This window comes from Ailuropoda melanoleuca, chromosome 3 (genome assembly GCF_002007445.2).
Source record: "Ailuropoda melanoleuca isolate Jingjing chromosome 3, ASM200744v2, whole genome shotgun sequence".
NCBI lineage: Eukaryota > Metazoa > Chordata > Mammalia > Carnivora > Ursidae > Ailuropoda > Ailuropoda melanoleuca.
In genome coordinates this window covers 49,399,021-49,416,289 of record NC_048220.1, presented here as the reverse complement: position 1 = coordinate 49,416,289, position 17,269 = coordinate 49,399,021, and the positions used below count along the sequence as shown (strand labels likewise).

Sequence of the window (17,269 nt, the reverse complement as noted above, 5' to 3'; positions counted from 1 at the left end):
GTCCCGCAGACCAGAGATCAATAAGCTGCTGGATGTAGAAAGCACTGCTTAAGTTTTTCTTAGTTTCCTCATCTGTAAAACTAATGGTGAGAGGCAGCCCACAGAATGGGAGAATATATTTGCAAATGACACTACAGATAAAAGACTGGTATCCAAGATCTACAAAGAACTTCTCAAACTCAATACACGAGAAACAAATAAATCAAAAAATGGGCAGAAGATATGAACAGACACTTTTCCAATGAAGACATACAAATGGCTAACAGACACATGAAAAAATGTTCAAAATCATTAGCCATCAGGGAAATTCAAATCAAAACCACACTGAGATACCACCTTACGCCAGTTAGAATGGCAAAGATAGACAAGGCAAGAAACAACAATTGTTGGAGAGGATGTGGAGAAAGGGGATCCCTCCTACATTGTTGGTGGGAATGCAAGTTGGTACAGCCACTCTGGAAAACAGTGTGGAGGTCCCTTAAAAAGTTAAAAATTGAACTACCCTATGACCCAGCCATTGCACTACTGGGTGTTTACCCCAAAGATACAGACGTAGTAAAGAGAAGGGCCATATGCACCCCAATGTTCATAGCTGCATTGTCCACAATAGCCAAATCATGGAAGGAGCCGAGATGCCCTTCAACAGATGACTGGATTAAGAAGCTGTGGTCCATATATACAATGGAATATTACTCAGCTATCAGAAAGAACGAATTCTCAACATTTGCTGCAACATGGACGGCACTGGAGGAGATAATGCTAAGTGAAATAAGTCAAGCAGAGAAAGACAATTATCATATGATTTCTCTCATCTATGGAACATAAGAACTAGGAAGATCGGTAGGGGAAGAAGGGGATAAAGAAAGGGGGGGGTAATCAGAAGGGGGAATGAAGCATGAGAGACTATGGACTCTGAGAAACAAACTGAGGGCTTCAGAGGGGAGGGGGTGGGGAAATGGATAGGCTGGTGATGGGTAGCGAGGAGGGCACGTATTGCATGGTGCACTGGGTATTATACGCAACTAATGAAGCATCGAACTTTACATCAAAAAATAAAAATAAAAAATAAAAAAATAAAAAGGAATTAAAACATTCACAAAGCTGTAAGCACAGTGCCAAACAAAGGGAAAGCAACTAATAGTTATCATCTTCATTGTTAAGAGCAACTCCAGAATTCCAAACTGAATTACACACCTGTAATTACACTCCCTGTAATCGGGCCCTCAAGTGTTACAGGAACTGCTAAGATGGTTGGATAAACCTCATAAGCCCCATTTTTCCCAACCACACAAACACACTTACACAGGGGCTTGAATNAGTGTTACAGGAACTGCTAAGATGGTTGGATAAACCTCATAAGCCCCATTTTTCCCAACCACACAAACACACTTACACAGGGGCTTGAATTCCTATGGCCTATGGCAATCATGGGCTAATTAGGAGAAGTCCCTGTCTTCTGCAATAGAAAAACTATGTGCACCACACCCAAGATTTTTAAAAAATCTTTTCAAGGGCACCTGGGTGGCTCAGTCAGTTAAGTATCTGCCTTTACCTCAGGTCATGATCCTAGGGTCCTGGGATTGAGCCCCACATCGAAGCCCCCCACTCAGCAGGGAGTCTGCTTCTCCCTCTACCCCCTCCCCATGCTCATGAACTCTCTCTCTCTCTAATAAATAAAATCTTTTAAAAATTAATTAATTAATTAATTAATTAATTAAATAAATAAAAAATATGTTCAGGGGTGCCTGGGTGGCACAGCGGTTAAGCATCTGCCTTCGGCTCAGGGCGTGATCCTGGCGTTATGGGATCAAGCCCATCAGGTTCCTCCGCTATGAGCCTGCTTCTTCCTCTCCCACTCCCCCTGCTTGTGTTCCCTCTCTCGCTGGCTGTCTCTATCTCTGTCGAATAAATAAATAAAATCTTTAAATATATATATATATTCTCAAGATCCAAATCCTTCCCAGGGAGGCACTGCAACTCAAAATCCCAGGATAGTCAATGTGTACTTATCCCAAAATGTTTCCACGATAGAGTGCCAACTGATAAAATAATTGTTAAAACTGAGTATGACTCCAAATCCAGATGATATGACAGAGAAGTTCTTTACCCTGTCTTCACCTTTTCATTTGACCACAAATGCAAAAGAAAAGACTCTTCTGTCAACTGGCTTTGAAGGGACTACCAGATACTAATGTTTGGGGCTCACGAAACTTTATTTAGGGACGCCTGGGTGGCTCAGTCTGTTAAGTGTCTGCCCTGGCTCAGGTCATGATACCAGGGTCCTGGGATGGAGCCCTGCATGGGGCTCCCTGCTCATTGTGGAGCCTGCTTCTCCCTCTCCCTCTCCCCCTGCTCATGCTCTAACAAATTTTTTTAAAAAGAAACTTTATTTAATAAAAGTGGCAGCCATTTACAAACCACTTAAACGTATATATTCCCACCAACAAATGAGAGAATTACTAACGAAACTTCTTTTGGTGGTAATTTGTTTTTCCTGAAGGGAAGGGAAATGTGCTGTAACAAAATGCTTCACTAATGTTATTTTCAAATGGTTTTATACTCTAGCTGAACAATGGAAGAAAAAAAAAAAACGTGGGTTTTGAAGTGGTTTGTTTCTTTTTGATTTTTTTTTCCAACCTCAAGTACAGAAGGAGGGATTCCTACCAGAACATGGCCACTCAGTGTAGCCCCTTTCTTATAGAATCGTCCTCGTTGATACTTTGCTCCCTAATTTGATATAACTCCACATTTTTCTTTCATGTTATTAAATGCACAAGAATTAAATTAACATAAAGACAGAGGAACTGGCATGGTACCAAATGATCAGTCAACTGCTTTTCCACATGTATATTTATAGCATGTATAGCAATAGTCAATCTAGACCATAAATAGCTCTATTTGCAAAATTGTCATTCAGGGTTTAGAAATTTTAAATAACTCAAAAATATAAAACCGAAGTATTTCCATTTATAACTTCATTTGACTGGCAAAGTATCCAGTTTTATCCAGAGCGCTGGCATTATCCCCACTTCATAGATGAGGAAACTAGAAGTACAAAAACACCCATCAAGTTAAGCTAGCTTTACACCCCAGTCCTCATTTAATTTTAAGATTTTTGAGAACTGCATTTTAAACTAAAGTCACCTATCGAGACATGAGTTTCTCTAAGTTAGTCAGCTAAGGATTTATTCTTCTTTCCTGTAACTCTTCTGTATTTTTGTCAACCGTAATACTGAAGCAGGTTCGGTTAAACTGAGTGCAGCACCATCAGACCTCTGTTGTCAGAAATTCTCTTTGGCACTAGAGAGATCAAAGCTCTGCCTAACTGATAGTTAAATGGCATTCTAGCACAAGGTATAAAAGAGTAAGGTTGCTTAACTTTCATTCGGGCTTTTAACATCCTACTTGCATCTATTACAGACTGCTCACAGAATCACAGAAGGGGATGGCTGGAAGCAAGTCTGAGTACTGCTGTGGGCTTCTGACTAAGGACCCGCCTGATCCCTGCAGATGAGTGCAGGGAGAGAGCTGGGATGAGGGGCAGGAGCCCGGGTACAGTGCCCAGTCAGCCCCAGCTCACATCCCCTCTGTCACTCTGTACACTGTAATGCTAGTGCCCTAGACTTGCCATTTTCAAGAGCATTAAATTCTTCCTATATAGGCATCTCACTTTAACCATACTAAGGTTTTCACATTCAACCCCATTAAGGATACAAGAATGGGACGCTGGTTTGCAATCAATCTTATTTTTTTTCCCACACAATTTTTTTTTATAAATGTAGAAAAGCAAAAATGGAAAACTAGTTTTCTAAGCACAGTTAAAAGCTTATACTACTATCTATAGCAGGACTGCCTCTAATTACAGGTCAACCCCTCCAAGTATGACTTCATAAAAATCTAGTCTTCAAAATTACATGTGATAAAGTTATATGCCTTTAAATGTCTAGTAATATAAGGCTCACAACCTATTCTATGTAATCCTACGAGAAATGTCAAACTTGTAGAAGAAACCACTGTTTGTTTGTTTGTTTGTTTAAGAGACAGAAAGAATCCCAAGCAGGCTCCACACTTGTGGAGCCTGACATGGGGCTCGATCCCATGATCCTGAGACCATGACCTGAGTCGAAACCAAGAGTCAATGGCCTAACAGACTGACCCACCCAGGCACTCTGAAACCACTGTCTTTTTTTAAAAGAATGAATGTACTGTAAACTGTACTTGCAATGCAATAATTCTATATTCAACAAAGAAAAGAGATATATTTATCCTACCAAAGAAGGGAAGAGTTAGGACATCACTGAATTGAAATCATACAAAAAATACAGGCAGACTACAAAATAAAAGGCTGTGGGTTGTAATTCAATGATAAAAATTTTACATGTTTTTATTATAGTAATAAAATGTACATAAACCTAGTTATGATATACTTACATTCTCATTCCATATCCAAAGGCAAACACACCAATGCTCTCAATACACAATGTACAAGTTTCTAAATTAAAACTTCTTTGCACACATTCATGTAATTTCTTAATTTAGGGAATGCAGATTTCTGCATCTATTTCTACCAGAAGGCCAAGAAAGGCTGCTTCATTCAGTGGTTCTTCCTCCCTGCCAGAGCCCCCAGGTCTAAGCATAGGAGAGCACCCACACCACATCTCTCTCAGCATCCACTACACAAGCTGTGAGGGGTGACCTGAATGTCCAGGGGCTCTAACTTTCCACATCTCTCATATTGCCTTGAACCATATCTGGCTTAAAACAGATACCTCCTTAAGAGTGCTAGGATGGCGCGGTCAGTTAAGTGTCCGCCTCTTGGTTTCAGCTCAGGTCGAAATCTCAGGGTCATGAGATCGAGCCCCACATCAAGCTCCGTGCTCAGTGAGAGTCTGCTTAAGACTTTCTCTCCCACCCCCTCTGCCACTCTCCCCTGCTCTCTTTCTCTCTCTAAAATAAATAAATCTTTTAAAAAAATAGATACATAAATACCTTTAATATTTTTTTCATTTATTTTACTTCAAGGGAGCTCATGTTCATTATAAAAGAACATCATGCTTAACTACATATGTATACAAAACAGAAAATAAAATGCATCCAAATAGGTAAGAAACAAGTAAAACTATCACCATTTGCAGAGGACATGAAAATATGTATAGAAAACCCTCAAGATACCACACAAAAACTACTAGAACTGATAAATGAATTCAGTAAAGTCACAGAAAACTAAATCGACGTACAGAAATCCAATGCATTTCTACACACTAATAATGAAACAACAGAATGAAATTAAGAAGGCAATGCCATTTACAAACTAGGATACAAACTCAACCAAGGAGGCCAAAGACCCATGCTTCGGAAACTACAAAATACTGAGGAAAGAAACTGAAGATGACACAAATGGAAATATTCCATGCTCATGGATTGGAAGATTATTGTTAAAATGTCCATTATTACCCCCCCAAATGTCCATACTACCCAAAGCAATCTACAGATTTAATGCAATCCCTACCAAAATACCAACAGCATTTTTCACAGAACTAGAACCAACAATCCTAAAACTTATATAGAACCACAAGATCCCAAATAGCCAAAGCAACCTTGAAAAAGAAAAACAAAGCTGGGGGCACCTGGGTAGCTCAGTTGTTAAGCATCTGCCTTTGGCTCAGGTCGTGATCCCAGGGTCTTGGGACCGAGCCCCGCATTGGGCTCCCTGCTCAGCGGGAAGCCTGCTTCTCCCTCTCGCACTCCTCCTGCTGGTGTTCNCTCGCTGGCTGTCTCTATCTCTGTCAAATAAAAAAATGAAAAAAATCTTTAAAAAAAAAAAAAAAAAAAGAAAAACAAAGCTGGAGGTATCACAATTCTGGACTTCAAGTTATATTACAAAGCTGCAGTAACCAAAACAGTATGGCACTAGCACAAAAACAGACACATCATTCAATGGAACAGAATAGAAAACCCAGAAATGGGCTTCTATGATCAACTAATCTTCAACAAGGCAGGGAAGAATACCCAATGGAAACAAGACAGTCTCTTCAACAAATAGTGCTGGAAAAACAGGACAGTTACATGCAAAAGAATGAAACTAGACCACTATCTTACACCATACAAAAAAATAAACCCAAAATGGATGATAGACCTAAATGTGAGACCTGAAACCATAAACATCCTAGAAGAGAGCACAGGGAAGTAACTTCTCCAACAATGGCCATAGCAACATTTTTCTAGTTATGTCCTCTGAGGCAAGGGAAATAAAATAAGAAATCTATTAGGACTACAACAAAATAAGAAGCTACTGCACAGCAAAAGAAACAAAAAACAAAACTGAAAGACAACCTGTGGAATGCGAGAAGGTATTTGCAAATGACATATCGGATAAAGGGTTAGTATTCAAAATCTATAAAGAACTTATCAAACTCAACACCCAAAAAAGAAATAATTCAAAAACGGGCAGAAGACATGAACAGACGTTTTTCCAAAGAAAACATCCAGATGGCCAACAGACACATGAAAAGATGCTCAACATCACTCATCATCAGGGAAATGCAGAAGTACAATGAGATACCACCTCGCACCTGTCAGGATGGCTAAAATCAACCAAACAAGAAACAACAGGAGTTGGTGAGGATGCAGAGTAAGGGGAACCCTCTGGCACCACTGGCGGGAATGCAAACTGGTATAGCCACTGTGGAAAACAGTATGGAGGTTCCTCAAAAATGTAAAAATGGAACTACCCTACAATCCAGTAATTGCATTACTGGGTATTTACTCAAGTAATACCGAAACACTAATTTAAAAAAAGATGTATGCACCCCTATGTTAATTGTAGCATTCTTCACAATAGACAAGTTATAGTAGCAGCCGATGTGTCCATGGATAAATGAATGGAGATAGAAGATGTGTGTACACACACACACACACACAGAGGAATATTATTCAGCCGTAAAAAAGAATGCAATCTTGCTATTTGCAACAACATGGACGATGTAAAAAGAATAATGCTAAGAAAATAAGCCAGTCAGAGAAAGATAAACACTACATGATTTTACTCATGTGGAAGTGAAGAAACAAAACAAATGAACAAAGGGAAAAAAACAAGAGAGACAAACCAAGAAACAGATCCTTAACTATTGAGAATAAATTGATAGTTACTAGAAGGGAGTGGGTGATGGGGATTAAGAGTACACTTATCACAATGAGCACCGAGCAATGTATAGACTAGTTGAACCTATATTATACACCCAAAACTAATGTGACACTGTATATTAATGATACTGAAATTTTAAAAAAAAAAGGTAAAAACAGAAAATGAAAATTCACCCTAATCTCTGGGTAATACTTCATGTATATCTGTCATTAGACTGGATCTGTTAATACTTACCTTTTTAACACTTTTAAAAAGATCTCCTCACCAGATAACACCATCCTGGCTGGACATCTCCAAAACAGCTACTCCTTCTCACTTCACTGTAGTAAGCCTTAAATTCATTACCAACAAATTGCACTTGGAATTCCCAACAAGGAAGAGAAATGGTCAAAATGCATCAGTGGGAAAAATCAACCACATATTTGGAATTCTATGGAAATAGGTTTACAAGAAGAAAACAGGCACCTGGCAGGAAAATTTTTTAAGGAAATTATTGAGACATGATACACTTCCTGCCAAAACAACACATGAGGTGGTGATTCATTCCATCAGTATCTTCTAAATGCTATGCAACTTTAAATGCTCCATAACTTAAGCGACACTTAGTTGTGGCACAGAAGGATTTCCAGTTTTGATTACTAAGCTGTTCAAATGATCCTGTGCCCAAAAGCAAGTAAAAACCAGCATGTGCTCACCATATTCACAACAGTACTGTTCAGTGTCACTAAGGCAAGGTAAGGCACTATCCTTTACCTCCTCCAGTTTAATTTTAGCTAAAGCTGTGGCCATTGATGTAATTCAGAGTTGTGCAGTGCTTAGCCCGAGACTGGAAAGTTGTTCCCTAATAGAAACTTTAGAATCAGTTGATCTTGATACATGAAGGACAACACTAAGACCTTCACCAAAATTTCCAGAATTCTTTAAAATTGCTTCAATTTTCAAGTGTCTGTAATTGAAATATATACAAAGCTAGGTTTCAGTATATAAATTCAACATGTAAACTTATTACAAGCATATTGCCAAAATACAATGGAACATGAAAGTGTTTTCTGACTAACTATCCAAGTTTCTAACTTATTTAACCATGGGGGAATATTTACAACATAAGCCCAAATTGGAAAGGGTATTTTTTTAAAGTAGCACAATAATATTTGTTGAATACATAAATTTTACAGTTCAAGAGTTTGTGACTGAATTCTGGATCTGATAGTTCACAAATAAAATCAGAGTACCGAAGTACAGATTTCATTAAAATATTTATTTCTGGACACCTGGGTGGCTCAGTTGGCTAAGTGTCTGCTTTCAGCTCAGGTCATGATCTCTGGGTCCTGTGATCGAGCCCCACATCGGGCTCTTGGCTCAGTGGGGAGTCTGCTTCTCCCTCTCCTTCTGCCTGCTACTCTGCCTGCTTGTGCACGCTAGCTCTCTGTCAAATAAATAAATAAATAAAATCTGTTTAAAATAAATAAAATTAAATGTTTATTTCTTCAATTGCTTATTTTCATTATCACTGAAGCAAATACATATTCACAATATAGATTTAGAACAATGGAACAGCAGGAAAAACTGGACAATACTTTGGTTCCCATCATACTAAGTATGGGTCCCAGAAAAACGCCTTCACTTAGGCTGCTGAGAATGCCCTGCCCACACCATCTCACACCACAACGTACTTACTTGCATTAATGGCTGCTGACTGGGCGGCACCACAAGTTCCCCAAACACTACTTCCAAGCGTCTTACCCTTAGCTTCCAGCACCCAGTATATGCCTGCCTCGTAGTAATTAATACTCAATACTAAACTCAGCTCAGTGAAGGCTCAACACTCAAGCACAACTCTCTAACACTCCAGAGTGCCAACACTTTGAAAAGAATTCCTGAAGAGGATTTAGAGCCCCTATATTCACCAAGTAAAATCCCCAACAGAATAATGTCCAATTTCCAAAACACCAAGTTCTTTTTATCATGAGGTTCACTGAAAATTAGAAGGAATGTCATACCTTAAAAACATCACCATTTTGGGGTGCCTGGGTAGCTCAGGTGGTTAAACGACTGCCTTCAGCTCAGGTCATGATCCCGGGTCTTGGGATCGAGTCCCACATCCCCTACTCTACGGGGAGCCTGCTTCTCCCACTACCTGCCCCTCCCCCTGCTTGTGCTCTCTCTCTCTCACTCTCCTCTCTCTCTCTTTCTGTCAAATAAATAAACAAAATCTTGGTAAAAAATCACCATTTTTATTAGGACAAGTTTGGTGTTTTTAGTATTACTAATCGGGAAGTACATATAGTAGTATAGAGATTTTAGAAATTTGCTATACCTTTTGAGGAAAATAGTGAAATCAAAAGAAGTTTTAGGAGAACAAGCAGGGAAGGTAGGTGGAAGGAAGAGGGGAGAAAACGGAGAGGGAAGGAAAGAGAAAGGACCATGATTTAAACTTTATTTTTGTCAAAAATTGACATCATCAAAAAAGCTGTGCATTTCAGGACATATTCTACACCCAGTCTAGATGAAGTGATACATAGGGACATTAAGTTCCACCTAATGTCAAATTAATATCCGTTTTCAGTCATCTTAGAATTCAACTAAAAATAATTGCTAGATTATTACTGGCTGATTAAATACTTCCTGAGCAGTGATACTTCCTGAGCAATGAGGTACAAACAACAACATGAGAAATCTCAGGGTATGAGCAAGCATTTCTCCCTGTAATAGACAGAACCTGCAAGGAGCAGCATCAAACCCAACTTCCTGAACAATTTAGATGTTGCCAACTAATGCTATGAAGTGCTCTGGGAACCAAGCGTTATGAAATTGAAGGGATGCTTAAGACACCATCTTTAACTCCACAGAAATGAAGTCTAGGAATGGGACACACTAGGGAGACTCAAACCCTTGGGTTTCAAATGAGGTCACCAGGACCCAAAAAGGCCACATGACCCACCAGGTATGTCAGTGGAGTGCTAAGATCTCAACCCAAATTCCACTTCTATCTAGTCTGGCCTTTGTTACACTCAGATTAAGTCCTTGTAAAAACTTTCTTCTTCCCCAGAGTCTACTATCAGGGTTAAAATGAATGGCACGAACCACCCATGGTTACGTTCAACTCCCACTAAAAAAAAAAAAAAAAATGTTCAATTCATTTAAATCTCGACATTTTGTCTACTTCTAATTTCTGCTATCAACAAAGATAACAACAGCCTGTGAAGATAAATTTTCCTACTACCAATGTGAAAGGGCAAAATGCTTATTAGTTATTTTAATACAAAAAGACACACCCTGATTTCCCAATCATAATCCATCAGGAACTAGAGGATGATGAAGATTCAAATACACAAGACAGGCACAGGTCACATCCTTTTTCAAAACGGTATATTCTGCAATATCCAAATTATGCTTGGCATTCTTCAAGGTGTGATTTTTCTTCAACTGTTCATGGTAAAGTTGGGTTTTCCCTACTAAAAATTCCTGTTTTTGTAAGACAAGCCAACTAAAAAGCTATTTTGAGACTTTCTGTAGATAAGAAAGCATAGATTATTCATTTTTATTGCAAAACAACCTAATTTATATGTGAAATAGATTATCTGCATCTTCTTATGTAAAATTTTAAAATTTAATAAAGCTTAAAAAAAAAAAAGACATGAGACCTTTATCTCATAATAAACTATTTCAGTCCAAGTTGGAAGCTAGGTAACCCTGAAGGAATAATTAGAATTTCCATGGCTAAAATTTTAAAGATTCTTAATACTTTGATATTCAATGAGGACACTATCAATAGTTCTGGCAATTAAATGAAAGAAACAATACAAGTTTTACCGAACAAATTAGCGTGACAAAAAACATACAATTACTTCTGTTCTCCCTTAATAATCCATCAGTTAAAAACCTATTGAAACATTGGAAACAGATTGTGTGTGTTGTCTCTTGCCTCCAAAAACGGGGAGTGGTCAGCAGGAAACTTGCTAAGTTGCCAGGGGTTGTGATAACCAGTATAAAAAGCACTTTCAGGGGCACCTGGGTGGCTCAGTCGTTGGGCATCTGCCTTCGGCTCAGGTCATGATCCCGGAGTCCTGGGATCGAGCCCCGTGTCGGGCTCCCTGCTCGGTGGGAAACCTGCTTCTCCCTCTCCCATTCCCCCTGCTTGTGTTCCTTCTTGCACTGTCTCTCTGTCAGATAAATAAATAAAATCTTAAAAAAAAAAAAAAAAAGCACTTTCAGAAATCCATCCCTGAGAACTTCTGACAAGCTGCAAACCTGGCAAGTACATGAAAGCCTACACTGAAAAGTTAGATGAGCTGATTCTTATAAAAGTGGCTTTTTCTGAATTAAAGGGAGCTAGATTACACTTTCTATACAATGATTCATCTGGGCCTAACTTCCCTCACTATTTCATCCCATTCCAAACTCTACCTCCACCCACTTTTATTAACAGTCAATAAAATCACTGCCTAAAGGAATCACAGTTCATAGACATAGTCAACTGGAAAAGACTGGTTCCATCCCATTTGGAAAAGATATGCAGTCTACGAATATATGTACAGATCTTCACATTCTATGAGTTCAAGACTAAGGCAGGCCTCCTGATTCATAGGTTTCTGTGGTTTTCACACATGGAAAGCTAAGAATGGCTTTTTTTACCCTCTTCCCTGCCACTTTTCCTCAAATAATTAGAGTGTCATGCTCTCAAGAGTTATGTCAGACAAACCAAAGCCCCAAATAACCTGAAGTTAGTGGGGGGAGGAGACTTTTTAAAAACTAAGATTTTTATTTCAAAATTTTTTTTGAAAACAGTTCTAACTTAATGAAAGATGTTATCTGAAAGAAGGTTTATACACAGTGTCGTTTCAAAAAGCTAAGTGTGCAGCTCTTTCCACAGGCTTCTACACGTAACTTATGGACACTGCTATCTTCAAGCTGGTTTAAGGTTGGTATAGCAGCGTCAATTTATGTTTAAATCAGAACATCAAGGAAGGGAAAAATAGGTCTGCTTAGGACGGGTGTGAAATGAATGATAAAAAGAACTCTTTTCTATTTAAAATTCATCTCCTCTTTGAGGGAAATGATTTACAGTTGAAAAGGAGGGAAACAATATCTCTAAGGTGGAAAGTCCAACATAAGAAAGCATCAAGCTGCTCTAAGTTCCAGCTTCTACATGTGCAAAGAAGAATCTTATGCAATTTCCTAACCAGAATCCATCAGGAACTGTGGAAAAGGACAGGTTTCACACAGGAGACAGGCACAAGTCATCCCAATTTTCAGAAAGGCAGATTCTACAAGCTATGGATTCAAGGAGTTTCATTTTGATCCTAAACAAGGTCCTAGAGCAGACTACTAGAAGGCTAACGTCTGAGTGCCCCAAAGAAGGGACAGTAGCTGCTTGGAGCCGTACAGATTTTCCAAGAGGAAGCCGCTTGAGAATAACGTCATTCCACCATGTAATTATTAAACTGCTAACCTCATATAATAGAGATATAGGTTCATTAGACATTGTACAGATCCTTATGAAAAGGCAGAAGATTAAAAATCTGATACTAGTACAAGAGTAATTAATTGAACTCTACCTGAAATTGGCAAACATCAATCAGAAATTTGTATAGATACACAAAATTACCCTGTCTTCGGGACTAGGACTTTAACCTACATTAAAGTGTTATTCTTTCATTAAAGCATTAAAGAAATGCCTATCACCTGTGCAAAACTTGGAACTAAAAGGAGTAATAAGCTGGGGCGCCTGGGTGGCTCAGTTGTTAATCGTCTGCCTTCGGCTCAGGGCGTGATCCCGGAGTTCTGGGATCGAGCCCCACATCAGGTTCCTCCGCTATGAGCCTGCTTCTTCCTCTCCCACTCCCCCTGCTTGTGTTCCCTCTCTCACTGGCTGTCTCAATCTCTGTCAAATAAATAAATAAAATCTTTAAAAAATAATAATAAAAAAATAAAAGGAGTAATAAGTTTTACAATCTAAAATACTTGGAAAAGTTAGAGCAAAAGGCTAAATGCAGGAAAATAAATTTGAGAAATTCAATTCTATTCCTAGGACTAAGAAACCAATTGTAAAAGTCTGTAAAAGAGGAGACAGGGCTCAGCAGCAACATGTGTTTAAAAAAAAAAAAATCAAACTTGGTAATTTTTGAGATGACTGGCCATCAAGAGTCACTGACACTATTTAGAAGTACCATAGTTCAAATGCCTGCATTTGAGCAATGATTCTATCCCTGGTTCTGTGCTAAGCACTTTCCACAGACTATCTAATGGAATCCTTCTAACAATGCTACCAGAAAAAGAGCTAAAAAGGTTGGCTAAAGGTTAGGTGATTTATCCAAGACAAGGTAGGAAATAGCAGAACCATGAGTCTCCTCAAGTCTGATTTCTAGCTGGTCATGCTAACCCTGAGGCTTTACTGCTTCCCTAGAAGGCTGGGGTGGGAGGGTATTAAGCAAGAGTGCAAACGGTTCTACAGTGCTCTGTGCTGTCCAACAGCACCTGAAAGTACTACACTTTAAGAATACAGCAAATTAGAATATGTTCAGTATCCAGGAGTGGTGAGAGGATTCAAAAATCCTGTCACTTAACAAAAGATGAAAAGGTTTTTCTTTTCCAAATTAGAAGACTGGAAGGTAGGATATGTAATGCTTTTTAAATCTAAGGGGATGTCATGAAAGTAAATTGTTCAGAATGGCCCCTCATCAGCAAACTATGATTAAAAAACAATTCTTCCCCTTATTAAGTGTAACAGCTTAATCTTTCCAAAGATACACCTGGGGGGGGGGGCAGTGATGTCAGCACAATAGAGAACTAAGAGGCAGGTCCCAACATTCACTCCCCACAACAACAAAACAACAAACAACTACAAACCAATAAAAATAGCTCTAGCAAAGTTCTGCACTATAATGAAAAGCAGCAGAAATACTATGGAGCGCAGTCAGTCAAGCGTCTGCCTTCGGCTCAGGTCATGATCTCAGGGTCATAGGATCAAGCACCGCATTGCCCCACATTGGGCTTCCTGCTCAGGGGGAGTCTACTTCTCCCTCTCCCTCTGCTCCTCCCCCCAGCTTGTGTTCTCTCTCTGTTTCTCTCAAATAAAATCTTTTAAAAATACATACATACATACTACGGAGCTAAAAAAAAAAAAAAATTGGAAGATGGTTGCATAGCAAGAGCATAGGAAGTATCTAACCGGAATCATTTCACTCTGCCAGTCCAGAGTAGCTTGGTGCCAAAAACAATCCCCCAAAGGGATTTCACCACACACGGAAAAGGATAGGAGAACCCCAGCAAGTTTCATTAATTCATCAAGAGGGACAACATGAGAGGAAGGGGAAAAAAGGATCTATGAAATAATCACAAAGCAATTAGTAAGTTTTCATGTAGAAATAAGGAAATTATTTATAATACATTATATATATATAAAATACATAATATAATACATTACGATGAATGAAAATGGTTTTAATTAATAGTCAAAGAGCAGCTGAATGGAAAAAAAAAAAAAAACAAGACCCAACTGTAGCTGCCTGTAAGAGTCACTTAACCTTGAAGAACACTCATAAGCTAAGAGTACAAGGATAAAAAACTACTCCATGCAAACTCCATGGAAATTAGAAGAGAGCACAGATCACTACACTTATGACACAAAGTTTAAGTCAAAAGTTATAATGAGAGGCAAATAAGGTTATCACACAATGAGAGAGGTCAATTCATCAAGGAGATTTAACAATTGTACATGTACCTATTAGAAAAACTAAGTATTAGATTAACAGATCTGAAGGGAGAAATAGACAGCAAAGCATTAATACCAGGGACTAACCCATTTTCAACAATGGACAGATCATCTAGACAGCAAAATCAATAAGGAAATAGCCGACCTGAACTACACTGTAGACCAATGGACCTGCATATACAAACATTCCATTAAACAGCAGAACAGAACATTTTAAAAAGAAAACTTGTCCTAACAAATATAAGACAATTGAAATATCAAGTATCATTTCCAAACAGAAGTACAAAACTAGGTATCAATAACAGGAAGAAAGTTGGAGGTGGGGAGAGAAGATCACAATATATGTAAGTTATAACACACTTCCAAACCAGCAGGTCAAAGAAATAAAAAGGGAAATAAAAATATATTTTGAGAAACATTGTTAATAGAACATAGAAAAACTTATGGGATGCAGCAAAACCATTTTTTTTTAAGATTTTTTATTTATTTATATGAGAGAGCATTGAGGGGGGTAGAGCAGAGGGAGAGAGAGAAGCAGACTTCCGTCTGAGCAGAGAGCACGATGTGGGGCTCCATCCCAGGACCCCAGGACCACAACCTGAGCTGAAGGCAGATGCTTAATGGACTGAGCCACCCAGGGACCCCAGCAAAACCATTTCTAAGAATCTCTAAGAAAAGTACTATTTCTATAAATAGTGATAAACACATTAAAAACATCAATAAATGTGATACAATACATAATAGAAGAAAACCTGTCTCAAAAGATTCAAAGAAATCATCTGACAAAATTCAGCAAGCTTTCATAAAAACTCTCAACAATTTGGATGCAGAAGGAACATAACCTCAACATAATAAAAGCCATATATAACAAACCCACAGCTAACACCATACTCAATAGTCAAAGATTGAAAATGTTCCCGACTTCAAGATAGGACCAAGACGAGGATGCCCATGCTTTTTGCTCCTGTCTGACATAGTACTGAAAAATCCTATCTACAGCAATTAGGCAAGAGAAAAAAAGGCATTCAAATGGAAAAGGGTGAAGTAAGATAGTAAGAGTCACGATCTTGTTACAGAAAATCCTAAAGGACTATACCCAAAAAACCCACAAAAAACAATAAACAAAAAACCTATAAATTCAGTAAAGTTGCAGAGTACAAAATAGTCTGTTGCATTCCTATACACTAACAATTAACTACCTGAAGGAAAAAAAATCCCATATACAATAGCACCAAAAAAGATATATAGGAATAATTTAAATGAGAAAGTGAAATATCTATATGCCAAAAATGTTAAGACATTGACCAAAAAAATGAAAACACAAATATCAGGGGCATCTGGGTAGCGCAGTCGTTAAACGTCTGCCTTCGGCTCAGGGCGTGATCCTGGCGTTCTGGGATCGAGCCCCACATCGGGCTCCTCCACTGGGAGCCTGCTTTCTTCCTCTCCCACTCCCCCTGCTTGTGTTCCCTCTCTCACTGGCTGTCTCTCTGTCAAATAAATAAATAAAATCTTTAAAAAAAAAAAAAAAACCACAAATATCAGATATCCATGTTCACAGACCTGAAGAATTAATTTTGTCAATATATTGGTAATGTCCACACTACCCAAAGCCATCTATGGATTCAATGTAATCCCCCTCAAAATTTCATTTAAAATAGCATTTCTCAAAAAAAAAAAANTTTTCAAAAAAAAAAAAAAAAAAAAAAAGGAAAAAACTGTCCTGATGTTTGTATGAACCCACGAAGACCCTGATAGCCAAAGCAATCTTAAGAACCAGAACGCTGGAGGGATCATGCCCTTGACTGCATCCTACACTAGAAAACTATAGTCATTCAGGGGCTCCTGGCTGGCTCAGTCTGTAGAGCATGCGACTTTGTTCTTCGGTTTGTAAATTCAAGTCAGAGATTATTTTACAATAAAATCTTAAAAAAAAAAACCTAGAGTCATTCAAATAGTATAGTACTGGCACAAAAAGACACAGAGATCAATCGCACAGGGATCTGAGAAATAAAATCATGCTTATATGGTCAATTTGTTTACAATAAAGGACTCAAGAACATACAATGAGAAAAGGAGAGTCTCTTCAATAAATGGTGTTGGGAAAACTGGACAACTACATACAAAAGAAAAACTGGACCACTATCTTAAACCACACACAAAAATTAACTCAAAATGAATTTAGAGATTTGAACATCATAACTGAAGCCATAAAACTCCTACAATATAGGGGGGAAAGCTCCTTAACATTGATACAGTTTTTGAATGTTTTTTTGGTGAGGTCTGGTGGGGTCCAGAGCTGATGACCAAGAAAGAATTCTTGAGACGTCTTTGGTCAAAATGGTAGTTTTATTAAAGCACAGGGACGGAACCCATGGGCAGAAAGGGCTGCTACCTGCAGCCCCAGGATT

General features: G+C 38.5%; 1 protein-coding gene across 4 annotated transcripts in view; it reads right to left on the bottom strand.

The window, feature by feature from the left end:
- ARHGEF28 (Rho guanine nucleotide exchange factor 28) overlaps positions 1 to 17,269 on the bottom strand; it is a 314,186-nt gene that overhangs the window by 289,320 nt on the left and 7,597 nt on the right. The window contains exon 1 of one of the 4 annotated variants that reach the window (XM_034656359.1): positions 7,379 to 7,396. The exons of the other annotated variants lie outside the window; for them this stretch is intronic. The gene's annotated coding sequence lies outside the window, so the exon portion shown is untranslated. Of the gene's footprint in view, positions 1 to 7,378; positions 7,397 to 17,269 lie in introns of those variants that run through there. 4 annotated transcript variants of the gene reach the window in all.